We start from the raw sequence: 15,137 nt of genomic DNA on the forward strand, positions 1-15,137 counted from the left end.
CTGATTGACAGCTGTCACTCACGGCGGCTGCGCATGCGTGGAACGGAGCGGGGGGGTGCGTGGCTGGGGGTCAACCCGGGGCTGCCAGCGTGGGGGTTTTGGGGGCCCCAACGTGGGGGTTTTGGGGCCTTCGGCGTGGCTGTCGCTGTGTTACGCAGTCCCACGCACCGCGTGGCCGGGGAGTCGGTGTGAATTTCTGGAAAAACAGGAAAAAAACGGGATCTGTGGGCAGCCCGCGAGATTTCCAACCCACGCAGGTGGGGCGAGGACCCGGCCCGTCGCCCCGCCTTGCCTCTCAGCCCCTTTGGGGCTTGCGAAGCCGGATTTTGAGTGGCCGTGGAGTTGCCCAGCGCCCCCGGGGGATGTTGCCCCATCCTGGGAAAATGGTTGGACCAAAACCGGGGCCAAAGTTATCCCGGCTGCTCCTTGTTGCTTTGCAGCGACACGTTCACGCGGGGCTGGACGCAGGCAGCTGGCCCCAAAAGAGCCAAACAAAACCATTTATTTTGGAAAACGCCATTTCATCAAATTTGGCTTCTTTTTTTTTTTTTTTTTTTTTTACAGAGCGAGGCTGTGCGGTGTGGGAGCCGGTCCCCGCGGCACGAAGCTCTCGCCCATCCCCAAGCCGACGGGAGCTGGGGATGGAAATACTGAGAGTTTATCAAAAGGCACTTGCAGGAACAGAGTGATATTCGTATTTGGATTGCGGCTCCCTTTTGTGCTGGAGGTGCTCTCTGCACAGGCGTGCGCTGGGAAGCAGCTCTGCCCTCCGGGGATGAGGCAGCCAGAGGAAGGGAAGGAAAGAAAGAGAAAATCCTTTGCCTTGGATCATTCAGCTGGCAGCCTGGGAAGGATGTGGAGCTTTTCTCTCCTGTATTTCTAAGTTTTAATAAAGGAGGAGGCTGGAAGCTGAAGTTTGGTTCCTCCCTGTGTAGTGGATGACCTTTGGTTAAAGCATCTTCCAGCCCCAGATTTCAGTTTCCCCACATAAGATAATCGCTCCCTGCAGCCAGAAACTATTCTTTGTATAGTCAAAGAATAGTCAAAGAATAGTCAAAGAATAGTAAAAGAGTAAAGCGCAAGTTTATCTGTTATTTCTTGATTCTTGAGGTGTGGTCTTAGCTCAAGAGAGGTAACTGGGAGTCAGCAGTGTGAGACAACAGAGGGCATTGAAATCCCTAATTCGGCTGTATTTGATGTTAGAAGGATGTCTAGGACAGCACTTTTCCAGCAAGCCCCTGCAAAGTTTGTATCCGTGGAATTACGTGCCTTTGAACTTGTGCGTGCAGGCACGCCCGGCACACGCGCGCCCCGAAGACTGTCCGCGAGCTCCGAGCTGCTCTGACTGTTTATTTTACAGACCACCCCACTCCAACTTTGAAGTAGAGTTAAACAACAGCAACAAATTTATATGCCCAATATAAATCTTTAATCAGAACATGTTTTTCCCCTCTCAGAGCCTGCACTGCTGTGTACAATCAGAACGCAAATCAAAAGAAAGCGGAGTAAATTATTCATTGGGAATCTATTTCTGCTTTCCCTACATGGGAGACTCGGAGGCAGAGTTCGGGGGTGAGCGGCTGTCTCGGGGCTATTAATATTCACTCCGATAAGTTGAACTGTGGCCACAGTGCTGAGGAATGGGGAAATTGCTGGTAATTTTTGGCTTCTGCTTCGTGCCGCTCCTGGTTTTGCTCTCCCATCGGGGTGTGCGGGGCTGGGCTGACCCACGGGTGTGAGCTCCACCGGGAGTGGGACAGCAGCGCCGGGTGTTGGTACCTCTCCCACCCAGCCCGTGGGAAGATGCTCGCATGACTACAGCTCCATCCACACCAGAAAGGATCCGCGTAGCTTTACACCCGGTGGGAATCGATCCCCACCCCCCCCCCCCCCCAGACAACCCGGCGTGCCTCACCAGCTATTTCCATACCTCCCTCTCCCGAGCGCGTTGCACCCACCTACACACGCTATTTATAAAATAGCAGTTCTAATATACAGCCGACACAAAGCCACACCTGCCTGCGAAGCTTCGCATTGTGGGGCTCGGCTTGTGTTTTGCCGTTAACGTGACACAGAGGCGTCGGAAGGATCTAAACATTTAGGCAGAGTTGCCAAAGCTGCTTGGAGAATAGTGCAGGGTGTGCTTGCTTTTGGAGGGGGGAAGTACTATTATTATTGTTGTTGTTGTTGTTGTTGTTGTTGTTGTTGTTGTTGTTGTTATTATTATTATTATTATTATTATTATTATTATTATTATTATTATTATTATTATTATTATTATTATTATTATTATTATTATTATTATTGTCATCTTCATAGGCATTATTATCTGAGGAATGCTTGGGCCTACATATTGATAAACGTCTGACATGGTGCATTGTTCTCAGTTGTTAGTGGAAGCAAAAAACCTTTTTTTTTGTTTTGTTTTGTTGGTTGGGTTTTTTTTTTGTTTTTTTTTTTTATTTCAGAGTCACGCTCCACGGCACAAACTGTAAAAATACATTTTAAAACGGCAAAAACAGACAGGTCGAGACCTTTCTGTTAACAATCCTCCACCCCATCCTTGAAATCTAAAGTAGTGAAGGATTTTGCAGAAAATAATGGATCATTTTCCCATTTACCCATGATTCAAGGATTAATAACTAATCCCATCAAAGGACATCTGCTTAGATTGTTCCTTGTCAGTGAAAGTAAATAGAGCCTTTTAGTCTTTAGACCTAAACTCCTCTGAGGTTATTATGCCGAGGGAACCTCCTACAAGCGCTTGCTTTCTCTTTCGCTCCTGCTGTGACTAACCCTGGAGGGAGAAAGCAAACTTTGCTAGTCCCTGGACATAAAGGTTATTTGCTAGAATGGAGGAGACTTTTATGAGAGGCCGGGTAAGCTGAGACCCTCACCCTCCCCTAAGGCTTGGCTCTAGCGGGGGGCTGCAGCCCGCCGAGCCCTTTGAGTTGCATTGTCCTGCCTCTCTGGAAGATTTCCCCCTTTCCGGATGGGGATGCCAAGTCTTCGCTCCCCCAAAAGCTTCCCCCCTCTTTACATGGTGCTGCGGCTCAGCTCTTGTGGGGTTAAATGGGTAACTGAGAAATCGTTTGGGTCTGGGGCCAAAATCTCCAGACTCGGCAGAAAAAGTCTTGGTGGGAGGGGGGTGTGGGGAGGGAGGGATGGGGCAGCCGCCAGCACACGGGACCGTGCCACGGCGACCCTGGGGGGAAATGGGCAGGGGGTTGAGCCAGGTCTTGAGGGCAAAAGACCTGGGAAATAATGAACTTCTTGTGAAATAATGAGCTGCCGTCGGATGACTTGGGTTTCCATCAGTTAGGGCTCCCAATGCTTCACAAAAAGCTGGTTTTGGGGGGCTGGAGACTTTCTGGCCAGGAGGGACTAAACCAAAATCTGAGCAAATTGCCTCAAATAAAAGGAGCCCTGACTCTTCCTCTGCCCAGGAGCTGCTCTCTGTAAATATTAACAACTCGGCCTCCCCAGGGCAGAAATAAATATCCCCCAGGGTCACCCGGGGAGAGCCTGGCGAAGGTCGCAGCGGAGCCGAGCTCTCCTTTTCTCTCCTTGTGCTGGGGTGGAAATAACCACCAGGCACCCGTGCCAGGCAGTTGGAGGGATGCATGTTGTAAGCATTTCAGAACATCTAAAATTAGACTTTTTTTTTTTTTTTTTTTTTTTTCCCCCCTACCAGAACATGGCTGAGTGTCTCATCCACGAACACCAGCTGTGGATTTTTTTGCTCTCGCTTTGGAAAAAGCTTCCTCGGAGATACAGACAAAAAAGAAACGCTGCTCCACCCTCTTCCTGGCGCACACAAAATACAAGAGTAATTACAAAGTGGGGCCGTGGGCCCCAAACCCAGACCCTGCTCTGGGCTATTGAGGGAAATCTTTCAAAATCCGAATGGAAACCAGCCCTGTCGGCCTTTTGCCGTGCGGGGAAGCCGGTCCTGCTGTGCTCACCCTCCCAGCCCTCCGGACCCGCAGACCCGACGCCTCTGTAATCTAGACTCGGCTTCGAGCTCCGGCTAAGGGAACAATTGCAGGCAAAGCCAGTGGGAGTTCAAAAGGAGCAATACTGAATTAAACGATAGCAATTTCCCTTATTTTCTGCCGCTTAAAGGTGCACGCTGGGAATGTTTAAATATCCTTGTTATCCCCTTCAATACCTAGAGAACATTTTTTTAACGAGCAGGGCTGTAATCAGGCCGCGTTCGTGCCAGGCATCTCTTACTAACAAACGCCATTCTCCAAAAGAGCTGTCCAGATCAAAGCCCTTTGAAGCAGAAGAAAAGGCACCTGCTGGACTGAGTGCTTCGGGCAGCTGTGCGAGCCGGGGTAGGTGCCGGGGGGACACTTTACCCAATTTTACCGAGACAAAACAGAGCTCCCCTCCAGTACGGGAAGAGGGAATTTTAGCGTTTGGGGGTTTTCTGCTGTTTTTTTGCTACCGGTTTGGGGATGAGCAGAAAGTGAGGATAGCATCACACCTCAGGCCAAGATGATAAATGAATTTGCTTGTTTTCAGGCTCCAGCCTCCTTCCCCATCGAAGCTCCCACATTATGCCTGTGCCCTTGAAGGCATCTAACTGCGGTTTGGCCTTTTGGGTGAACTCCTGAAGTCTCCACCTGAGCTAGAGAGGAAATACTCGCTGGGGAGAGGCAGGAGGAAGGCACGAGGCTTTCAGGGGAGGAAGGTTTGTCTCTCTGTGGCTGGTGGGTGCCTGGGCTGAGGATGGAGCGAAGGGTGCGGGTGCCCAGGACAAGGGTTGCCCGTGCACGGCTGGCACAGCCCCACAGGCCTGGGGATGGCTCCGGGGCTTCTCCGCCACTGTCCTTCAGCGCGCAACCGCTTGCCTCAAAATGCATCTTTTGTTGCCATTTTCTTTGTCTGGGAGGATGCTGAAGCGGTGGCACGGCGTGGCCCAGGCGGCAGCAAAAATGCCCAGCGAATGCGCAGAAAAAGCGCAGTGCACGGGGTTGGCGCTTTTCAGCCCTGAGACAAAGACATTTCTTTAGCAATCGCCCAGCTCCAGACCTCTCTCCTGCCCCCAAATCCTCGAACCGCTGACCTCCTCAGGCACCCAGGCCCCAAATTGTGATGTGACTGGGGCCACGAGGAGAATTTCAAACAAAACCCTGTATTTGGATGTCGCATGGTATCAGCAATGCACACTTTTAGAGGCAGCGGTTGTTGCACGGCCATGGTTTATAGAAAATAAGCACATGCGGTTTGTCTACAGTCACACGTGTTTGTGCACATCTCAGTGCAAATACTCAAAAAGCCAAAAATCTTCTTTGAGCCATATGTAGCATTTCTTACAGAGCTCAAACATCTCCCGAACGGAGCCTCTCTGAGCTGGCAGGCAAAAAATGAGGGAATTTCCCTTAAAAATCCCACCAGGGAAGATGCGAGCTGTTCCATGCCGGGGCCCTGCAGACTCTCCGCACCCTGAAAAGCCGTCACGGCCTCGGAGGTGCTCACTGGTGTCCAGCACCCACCAGTGAGCAAAGAGATCATGCTTTTTTTCCCCCGTCAAGGCTGCGGGAAGAGCATTTTGCGGTGGCTATTTTCCCCCTTTACCTGCACAGGGACACGGAGAGCATCTCCCTGCTGGTGTCCTGCGTGGGGGGGAGCCTGGTGTGACTTGGGTGGATGGGGCCAGGGGCGGTGTGTGTGTGTAAATCAAACCCCACACGCACATCACACGCCTGCAGCCTGTGTGTACCCCGCTCATGATACACGCGACCCCGCACGCGAACACGCTTGCAGTGAAGACGTGCACGGGGGGGGGGGGGGGGGGTGTCCACGGGTGGGGTGTACGCAGACGCCGAGGGTTGCTGAGCAGTTTTGGGGGTGCTGCTGGTGAATTAGACACCCCCCTTTTGCAGCAGGCACCCCCCCTCTTTGCAGCTCCCCAGTATGGTGTGGCTTCTCCCCAATCTGACCTGGGCAGAGGGCTGCGGGGGGGGAAGGGGCTGGGGCTTGGGGGGGCAGAGCCTGGACCCCGCAGGGCTGCAGTACCTTGCAAAAACACATCGAAATAAAATCGGGGGGGTGGGCTGTTGGGGGGGGGAACATACACCTCAACATCCCCCACTCACCCCCTCCCTGACATGTGCCTTGTGCTCTGCAACCCAGCCCAGCGGCGGGCACATTTCTGGGCAGAATTAAGGGCTTGCTTGGGGTTTGGTGGGTATTTTTTTTTTTTTTTTTTTTTTTTGCATTATCTCAACAAGTAATTTTTAATCGGTGCGGGGGTTGTGCGGCTCCGTGGGGAAGGATGGGGGGAGGGGGGGGTTGCCGGCCGCCTGAGGCTCTTCCGCGGCCCCCGCTGCGCGCAACTACCGCGGGGCTGGCGGCGGGGGGGTCCCCGCGGGTCCCGCCTGCCTCCCCCGGGACACCGACCGCCGAAAATCCCGGTTTTCCGAGGTGAAAATCCTCCGTGATCAACTGAGATTAACCGCCTTCCCCCCCCCCCCCCCCCCCCCGCCCCCGCCGCAGCCGGGAATTTGTCTTCCATCATAAGCTTGCTTAAAAAATAAGTTTAAACCGCCTGTTTTCCTTAAATAACGCCCCTTTAACTGCCCGTACGGCAAATGACTGACGCTGTAAAAAATAAATGTGAGATGAGACGGGTACAAAACTCCTGGGCTGTAGGAAAAAGCTGCGTGCCTTCAAATGGAAGAGCCAGCATTTCCTCAGTGATTTCTGAAGTAATTCCGAAAAAGATGGGATGAATATATCTCACTCTTCTCTCCAACCCCTCCTCTTTAAAGTTCAATACAAAAGAAAATAAAGCAGAGCTTTGCGAGCCCCAAAATGAAGGTGTGGCGGGTCTGGGCACAGATGGGAGCAGATCGGCACCCGAGCCTCGGCTGAAGGCAAAAGTCGCCACTTTCTTTAATTGCTACTTTGGGATAAGGAGGGGGGGGGGGGGGGGGGGGGGGTAGAGAAAAAAAAAAAAAAATCCACTTTTTTAGCATAATCTGGTGGGCGAAGCCGCCGTCCCCACTCGCGGGTAGACAAGTGGTTCCAGAGCTTCTCGGGTGAGGATTTTTGCAGGGAAAACGCTTCATCTCGTTGGTCGTCGGTAACTGCGAATTTGCCAAGAGAGGGGGAACCGAAAGGATTCCCGCCCCCCCCCCCCCCCCCCTTTCCTAAACAGTGTTCTCTACGTTTCGAAACTCACAGGAGAATTGTAGAAACTAGCAGCTTAAGTCCCCAAATATAAATAATAACCAAATCAAAAATATAAAATGCGACGGAACGGAGATGCCCAGGGTAAAGGAAGCCTGTCGCCGTGCCGGCTATATTCCATTTCTGGCCATTCACAGTAAATAAATGAATGAAAAAAAAAAATATATATATATATTAAATCCTGGTAGCTCAGGAATTAGCGAGGGATGGGGCAGAGGAATGCAGAAAGCAGCGACTCGGACGGGGCTGGGAAAAGTGGCTCAGTTGCCGAGCTGCAAATGCGACCACTGAAAAGGGCTTTTCCCAATTAAAAAAAAAAAAAAAAAAAAAAAAAAAAAAAAAAAAAAAGAAAAAGAAAGAAAGAAGGCAAGAAACCCCCGCAATTACCTCTTTCCCCACGTCTGTTGAGCTTGCCTGCGGCTGGCACGGGCAAAGAGCAGGAACAACCCGGGCTGCGGGGCACGGTGCCACCTCCCCGCAGCCCTTGGGGCAGTTTTGCTCACTTTGGGTATTTTTGTATATATTTTTATTATTCAAACCAATCCCCCAAACATGCTTAGCGGAAGGAATCGATTCCTGGTTTCATTTCATTATCGTTATTTTGGGGTTTGGGTAGCTGGCGAAATAGAGAAAATGTTATTCACGGGGGGAAAAAAAAAATCACCCAAAGTAGGAACAGAATTGGAGTCCAAGTTGAAACGGGCATTATTCTTCTTTGTGATTAGGGTTTGTGGAAGGAGGAAAACAAAGTCATTTCCCAAATAGAGGGGGGAAAGCACAGAGCCGGGGATAACTTCATAAAATGCCACGGTAGGAGACGCTGCCGGTCCCCCCCCACGACGGACACCGTGGGAGAAATCCGCTCCCTGCCTTGCTCCTGCCGTGACACCCCCAGGTTTGATCAACATTCAGTATATGCCAGGGGGACTTTGCTCCTAATCTGTGTTTCTTAAGGGAAAAAAAAAAACAAACAAACAAACAAAAAAAAACAACAAACAAAAAAACCAAACCAAACCAAACCAAAAACCCAACCAACCAAACAAAAAAAAAGCCACAAAAACCCCCGCCGATGCTTATAAAATTGCAGGTAACTCTTTATTGCAACAAGGGAACTCGCGATCGAGCGTGTGCGCCAGAAAAGCACCGGTTTATGGTCTTGGGTTTGTTGTTTTTTTTTTGGTTTTTGTTTTTTTTTAATAAAAGGTAAAAAGTCAGTAGTTACCTTGCAAATACTCTCTAAGCGTGTGTGCGCGGCCGGTGCCGGGCCCGGGGTCCCGGCGTTTCCCCTAATTCACGGGTGATTTCCCGGCGCCCAGCCCGCAGCCCTGGCTGGGGGCATCGCCTCGGTTTTGGGGGGCTCCTGGGAGCGCAGAGGAGCCCGGCTGGGCCGTACTGCTCGCCGGGAGTTTATTTCAAAGGGAGGACATTTTATTTTAATTAATAATTCGGAGCAGCCACGCGGGACCCGGACGCGCGTGGCTGCGTGCCCCGAGCTCTTTGTGCACCCGCGGCCCCGCCGGTTGCCTTCAAAACCACCCAAATACCCACAAACAACCTTTTTTTTTTTTCCCACCTGCTCCCTTTCCCCCGCACCCCTCACCCCAATTTCCAACCCCAAACCCCGCTGACGGTTTCCTCGCCTCGCCGAGAAACACTCGCCGCATCTCAGCCCTCCTCTCCTCCGTGGCTGCGGAGAGAGAGGTTGCCATATTTGCATATATGGTAATGAGATCCTAATTGCCAGGCTCGCTGTGCTTCGCTGATCGATTTCCAGTAATACATAGGTTAAGGAAGCTTGGAAATAGCGCGGCTCCCCTCCCCCGCTTCCTCACCCCGTAGCCCCCCCGCTCCGGACCCCCCTTGCGATGGAGCTGGCCCCGCATTTGCATCGCAACTTTTTTTTTTTTTAAATATAACACGTATACTTTACGTATAGGCTACGTGGAGGCTCCTCGGCCGCTCCTATATATCCTTACGCCGGGCACAGCCCCCTCTCCTCCGGCGCCGGCTCCGGCCTCGGGGCCACCGCGAAGACCCGCGGACTGGCGAGGTGGGGGCGAGCCGGGCTGGGCCGGGTGGGGCCGGGCGTGGCAGGGCGTGGCAGGACCCTACGGGAGCATCCCCCGCCGCCCCGAGGTGAGATAACCCCGAGGGAAGAGCGGGCGGCCGAGTGGGGACACCCCCCCCTCCACCTCCCCCCCCCCCCCCCCCCCCCCTTCTAAGCATCGCTCCCCTCCGTGGGTTTGGCGGGTCGGGCCGGGGCGCGGAACCCCCGCGGAGCCCCCCGCGTACCCCCCGCGTACCGCGCTGGGCCGGCCCCGCAGTCGGACAAACAATGTGAGACTTGGCGGAACAAAAGCCCGCGGGGCTTGGGTTGCTGAACACGTCTGAGGCCAGACGAGCCGCGCAATTTATTGGACTTGGTGAGAAAATCATAATAAAAAAAAAAAAAAAAAAACAAAAACAAACAAAAAACAGGAGGGAGGGGGGAAGCCGGCGGAGATGGGGGGGCTGGTGGAGGGGTCCGTCTCTTAAAGTAGCTTTTTTAGGGTCTGGGGGCGGCAGCGCTGCGGGGCCGGGCTGGGAGCGGGACTGGGAGCGGGACTGGGAGCGGGGGGGGCCGGGGACGCGGATCCCCCCGGGGCCGGCTGCGGGCTCGGCGCTGCCTCCAAAGCGCTGGGGGCAGGTGGGAGCCTCCCCCCTTTTCCTTCTCCCCCCTTTTCCTTCTCCCCCCTTTTCCTTCTCCCCCCCTTTTCCTTCTCCCCGCCTTTTCCTTCTCCCCCCTTTTCCTCCTTCCCCCCCCCCCCCCCGGCATCCCTGCATCTGAGCTAAGAAAGTTTGGGGACGCCCGGGCACGGTCCCCCCGACCCTCCCGGATTTTTCTCCCGCGCCCCCTCCCTCCACGGCGACCCCGGGCCGGGATTATCATGGAAATACCCCCGGCCCGCTCCCCTCGGCAGCAGCCAGCGTCTTTTTTCCACGGTCTCGGGGGTGACCCAAACCCACTCCGGGTGTGTGTGGGACTGCACTGCCTCCCCCCCCGGCTTGGAGATTAAATTTTGGGGTGCAGAGGCCCCCCCCCTCCGCAATCCCCCCGCCGCTGTGGGCACGGGATGGGAGCGGCGGGTGCGAGGAGAGGCCTGGTAGGATACAGACTTTCCCGGTCGTCGCCACCCCCCCACCCACGCGTGTCCGTGGGCTCATTGTTGCCCTCCTCGCCCAGTGAATTTCCCGGCCGTGGGCACGGAGCAGGCAACGACGCTGCCCACGGGGCTTTGTGCTTTGCTCGACAGGATGCTCGCCGTGCGTGGGCGCAGAGCGATCCCCGCGCCCGTGGCGGGGGGGGGGGGTGGGGGTGGGGGGGCTGGTGTTCCCTCAAATCCCCCTCCTGCAAACGGTTTCCCCGCGGGAGCGGCCGCAGGTGCTGCGAGGGGCCGGGCCGCAGCGCGGAGCGTTGAGTGGGGACACGCACACGGGTGGCCCTGGAAGCGGCAGGGCCGGGCCACTCCCCGCGATCCCGGCCGGGTTTTGCCGCTTTTGCCGTTTTTTTTTTTTTGGGGGGGGGGGGAGGAGCGGTGGGGGGGGCGATAAGCAGAACTGGGGGACCCCCCCGATCCGCACCTCGTTATCCGATAAGTAAATCCCGCCGGACGCGGCTGCAATCCGCGTTACAATAGACCCAGCGCGGAGGTTACGCGCTTCTTCCTCCTCCCTCCGCGTCTGAGCGCGGCCGGGTGCGGAGCGGAGGGGCAAGGAAGGGATTTCTGCCCCCTCGCAAACTTCTCGTGATGGTGAATTGCTTTCATTTCTCCCCCCCCCCTCCTCCCCCCCCCGCCACTCAGGTCCGCGCTGCTTCTGACCCTTCCCCGCGAGTTTCTGCCTTGGGGCGGCTCCGCCGAGGCTCCCCTGGCAGCAGGCCGGGAAGGCACCGAAAATAAGGGGATTTGGGGGTTTTCTGGGGCTTTTTAGCAGCTATTCGGGGCAAGCTAAGAGCCTCGGAGCTGCCCTTGGCCATGCCCCGGCCGAAACCCTCCTCCCGGCCCGGGCACCCGGCTTTATTTTTTATTTTTTTGCCAAGGAATCTTTTAAATTTATTTATTATTTTTATTTTCCTTATTTTTCTTAAAAATACGCATCCCTGAGGTCTGTCCTTAATTCCCCCCATTGGCGCGGGGAAGGAGAGGAGGTCGTGCTCAAATGTTACACGGAAAAAATAAAATCGTGCAGCGGTTGGTTTTTTTTTTTTTTTTCGGTTTGTGCGTGAATTCCCGGCACTTGATACCCGCCAGGTCAGGTCCTGCCCAGCTCAGCTCCATTTTTAGCCCTGGGCAGCCCCCCCCAAAATAAGTTTTTTCTTATGCAATGGTCTGCGTGCTAATTTTAGGGCTGGAAATCTTAAAATCTGTCGTGAATCGTGTGATCCCGCGATCGCGGCAACGGCTCCTTGTATTTATTGGCGTTTTTTGTCTGTCTTCAGTTTGCCTAAAGCGACTTTATAGAAAAGCAGCAAAACGTGGAGCAGGTTTTTATTTGCTAATGAAACTCAAAATACACCCGAACATCTTCTGCAAATCGCTGGTGTCCTACCCTAAATCCTCCCGGATCGGAATGTGTCTAACGCGATGTTAATATTAAAAAAAATAAATAAAAAAAAAAATGCACTGTCATCGGGATAATCCCAGGGAGAATATAAGTTTGAAAGCTGAATCCGTGTCTTTGCAGCGTGTCTCGGGATAAATAGCAATATTTGTCGTGTTTCCTCTTTTGGCGGGTTAAAAAAATAATTTTAATTTCTGCAGGACCCTAAAATATAGGGTTTTTTGGTTTTTTTTTTTTTTTTGTTTTTTTTTTTTTTTTTTTTTTTTACGTGGATTTAATAAAAAGGAGAATAAAAACAGGGGAAGGCGTGTGGCTGTGTCCTCAAAAACCCGTCTCAGCGAGGGTGGGGAATGGTTAAAGTCGGGCCCGCCGGGCCCCCGCGGAGCCACTTTGCGACCGGCCACGCGTGGGGGCTGCGTGGGCGCCCATCTCGGCGTTGCCGCTCTTTAACCGTCCCCCTCCGTCTCTTCTCTTCCAGGACAGCCCCGCGGCTCCGGCTCCGGTCGCTGCTTCACCCCCAGCCCCGACGGCTCTGCCCACGGGGGAACAGCCGCTCGCGTGGGGAGAGCGGCCCAGGTGGGTCACGGGGGAAAACGCGGAGGGAGAAATCACGGGGGACACCTGCCTCGGAGGGGCGAACGGCTCGGGGAAGTGGTCGGAAAGGGCCGTTTGCCCTAAATTGCAGCTTGGGAGCTGCAATTCGTGGGGTGGCTTGGGGGGGGGGGTGGGGTGGGTGCCCGCGGGTGCCCCCAGGGGAGTCCCCGATGGGTGCTGCGGGCCCCCCGCAGTGAGCAGTCGGCAGGATGTTCCCGAATTCCGCCGGTTTTCCCCCAACCAGGGCTGGAAATGAACACGGGGGGGGGGGGCGGGGGGAAAGGCTCACACCCCCCCACGCCCCCCCCAAAAAAAGCCCTTCATGCAGCTGGGGGGTCACAGGTTGGAGGCCACGGGGAGGGTCCAGGGCGGGGCAAAGCCCCAGCCCTGGGGGGAAGCGGGACCAGGCTGCTGGGACACCCCCGGGGTAGGTTTGGGAGCCCCCCCAGGGTTGGGATAGTGCCACCCCAGCCCCTTCCCTGCTCGCCCCGTGGGTTTTATTGCCCAAATGTCCCCTGTCGTCCTTTCCCCACTCCCAGGGCTGTAACACTGGGCCTGACGGGAGCCAGACCAGTGGGCTCCTGTTTTCCCAGTGGGGGCAACTGGGAGAGAGGGGCCCGATGGGGGAGGATGTGCCACTGACCGTGCAGCAGGAGAATGTGGCTCTGGGAAGGAGGGAAACCTCATGAATACTGTCCTGCCCCAAACCCGCAACCCGCAGCCCCAACCTGGCTGTTTCCACAGTAGGAATAAAAAAAAAAAAAAAAAAAAAAAAAATCAAGGCAAAGAGGAATTTTAAGAGAAAAGGAAAAAAATAAAAAACAAGCCCCAAAACCAAACAACCCGCTCCCAAACACCCGTTCCTGTTTGAGGAAAATTTTTGTTATGAGTTTTGATGCTATCTGTATTCTAACAGGGAAAATCGAAGGGTGATTAATAGAGAGGCTGAGGGGTTCAAAGGGTTCGATTTCCGTCCGGGTCCGCCCAGTGCGGCCCAGTCCGGGCAGTGGCTGCGGGTGGGAGAGGCTGAGCCCCCTGGGAGGCCGGGGAGGGGGATGAGGGTGCTGAGGGTGCTGAGGGTGCTGGTGTTGCTGAGGGTGATGGTAGTGGTGGTGATGATGGTGGTGCTGAAGGTGGTGGTGATGGTGGTGATGGTGCTGCGGGTGTTGCCGATGATTGTGGTGGTGCTGAAGGCGACGGTGCTGAGGGTGCTGAGGGTGCTGAGGGTGCTGAGGAGGGTGCTGAGGGTGCCGGTGGTGGTGCTGGGGGGGTTTGGCCGTAATGACGGTGAGGGCGGTGGGTGTGGGGGGGGTGATGATGGGGAGGATGGTGGCTATGGGGGGGGGGGGGGCTGATGAAGGGGAGGTTGGGGATGGGGGGTGATAGGGATGGGGGGGGGGGGTGGGGGGGTGATGGGTGGCGGCGACGCGCGTGTGCGCGCCGCTGCCGGCCCCTCCCCCGCCCATTGATGAACCGATAGGCGCTGCAGAGGGGTGGGAGTCAGGGCAGGTGACGTCAGGCGGGGCCGAGCCAATGAGGGGCGGCGGCGAGGGCCGGGAGTGTGAAAGCATGAATGAAAAGTGCCGCGCGCCGCTCCCCCCCAGCGCAGAGGCTGCGGGCAGCGGCGGGCAGCAGGTAGGAGCCGTGACCGTGACCGTGACCGTGACCGTGACCGTGACCGTGACCGTGACCGCGGCCCCGCGCTGCCTGCGCGGTGCTCCGCTCCGCGGGAGAGAGGAGCGAAGGGCGGGCGCGGGTGGGTGTGGGTGTCTGTGGAGGGCGGGGGGGGGGGGGGGGGCGGGGGGCAGGCAGCGGAGCCGAGGCGTTTCGGAGGAGCCGGCGCTCCCGCAGCGTGGACGTGCCGCCCCCCGAGGAAGGAGGATGCGGGGGAAGGAGGGATGGAGCGGTGCAGGGGGAGACGGGTGGGAGGGATGCGGGGCTCCCGGAGGAAGGAGAGGGATGCGGGTTCCTCCCTTGAAGAATGGAGGGATGCGGGTTGCCCTGGAGGAGAGGAAGGGTGGAGGGATGGAGGTGCCTCCCCGGAGGAAGGAAGGGTGGAGGGGCGCAGGTCACCTCGAGGAAGGAGAGGGATGCAGGTCGTATCCCCCCCCCCCCCCGCCACCCGAGGAGGGAAGGATGGAGGGATGCGGGTTCCCCGCGAAGGAAGAAAGGACGGAGGGATGCGGTTCCCCGCGAAGGAAGGCGAGGGATGCGGGGAAAGGAAGGCGAGGGATGCGGATCCCTACCGGAGGAAACCTGCGGGGCCCCCCCCCGAAGAAAAGGAGGGGTGCGGGTCCGTGGCCGGGGTTCGCGGTCTCTGCGCGCAGGGCCGGGGTCCTGAGCCGCGAGTAGGAGTCGCTCCCTTCCTCCTTTCCTCCCTTCCCTCCCTTTCATCATTTCCTCTGTGTTTTCTGTGTTTATTCATCGCTTCTGTTCCCCCAGATCTTGGCTGAATCCAAAGCATCACAAGTTATTATTTATTTTAACCGGCAGGTTTTTTCGCAGTCATTTTGTTTAGAGAGCGTTAAACGCATTTATGGGTGGGGAAATGTCCTTTTGGTCTTTTATGCATATTTTAAGTTGCGGGCGCAAATTATATTTGCTTTGATTATTACCAGTTTGAATGCATTAATTTGATAGTTATTAAAAATAATGCGGGCTTAATTCTCAGCACCTGCAGAATATCATTTGGTTTGCAAATGAAACAAATTTAAACGCGGCAGAAAAATAGGCTGCTCCTG

This window comes from Tyto alba, unplaced genomic scaffold (assembly GCF_018691265.1).
Source record: "Tyto alba isolate M040663 unplaced genomic scaffold, T.alba_DEE_v4.0 Super-Scaffold_8, whole genome shotgun sequence".
In the NCBI taxonomy this organism is placed as follows: domain Eukaryota; kingdom Metazoa; phylum Chordata; class Aves; order Strigiformes; family Tytonidae; genus Tyto; species Tyto alba.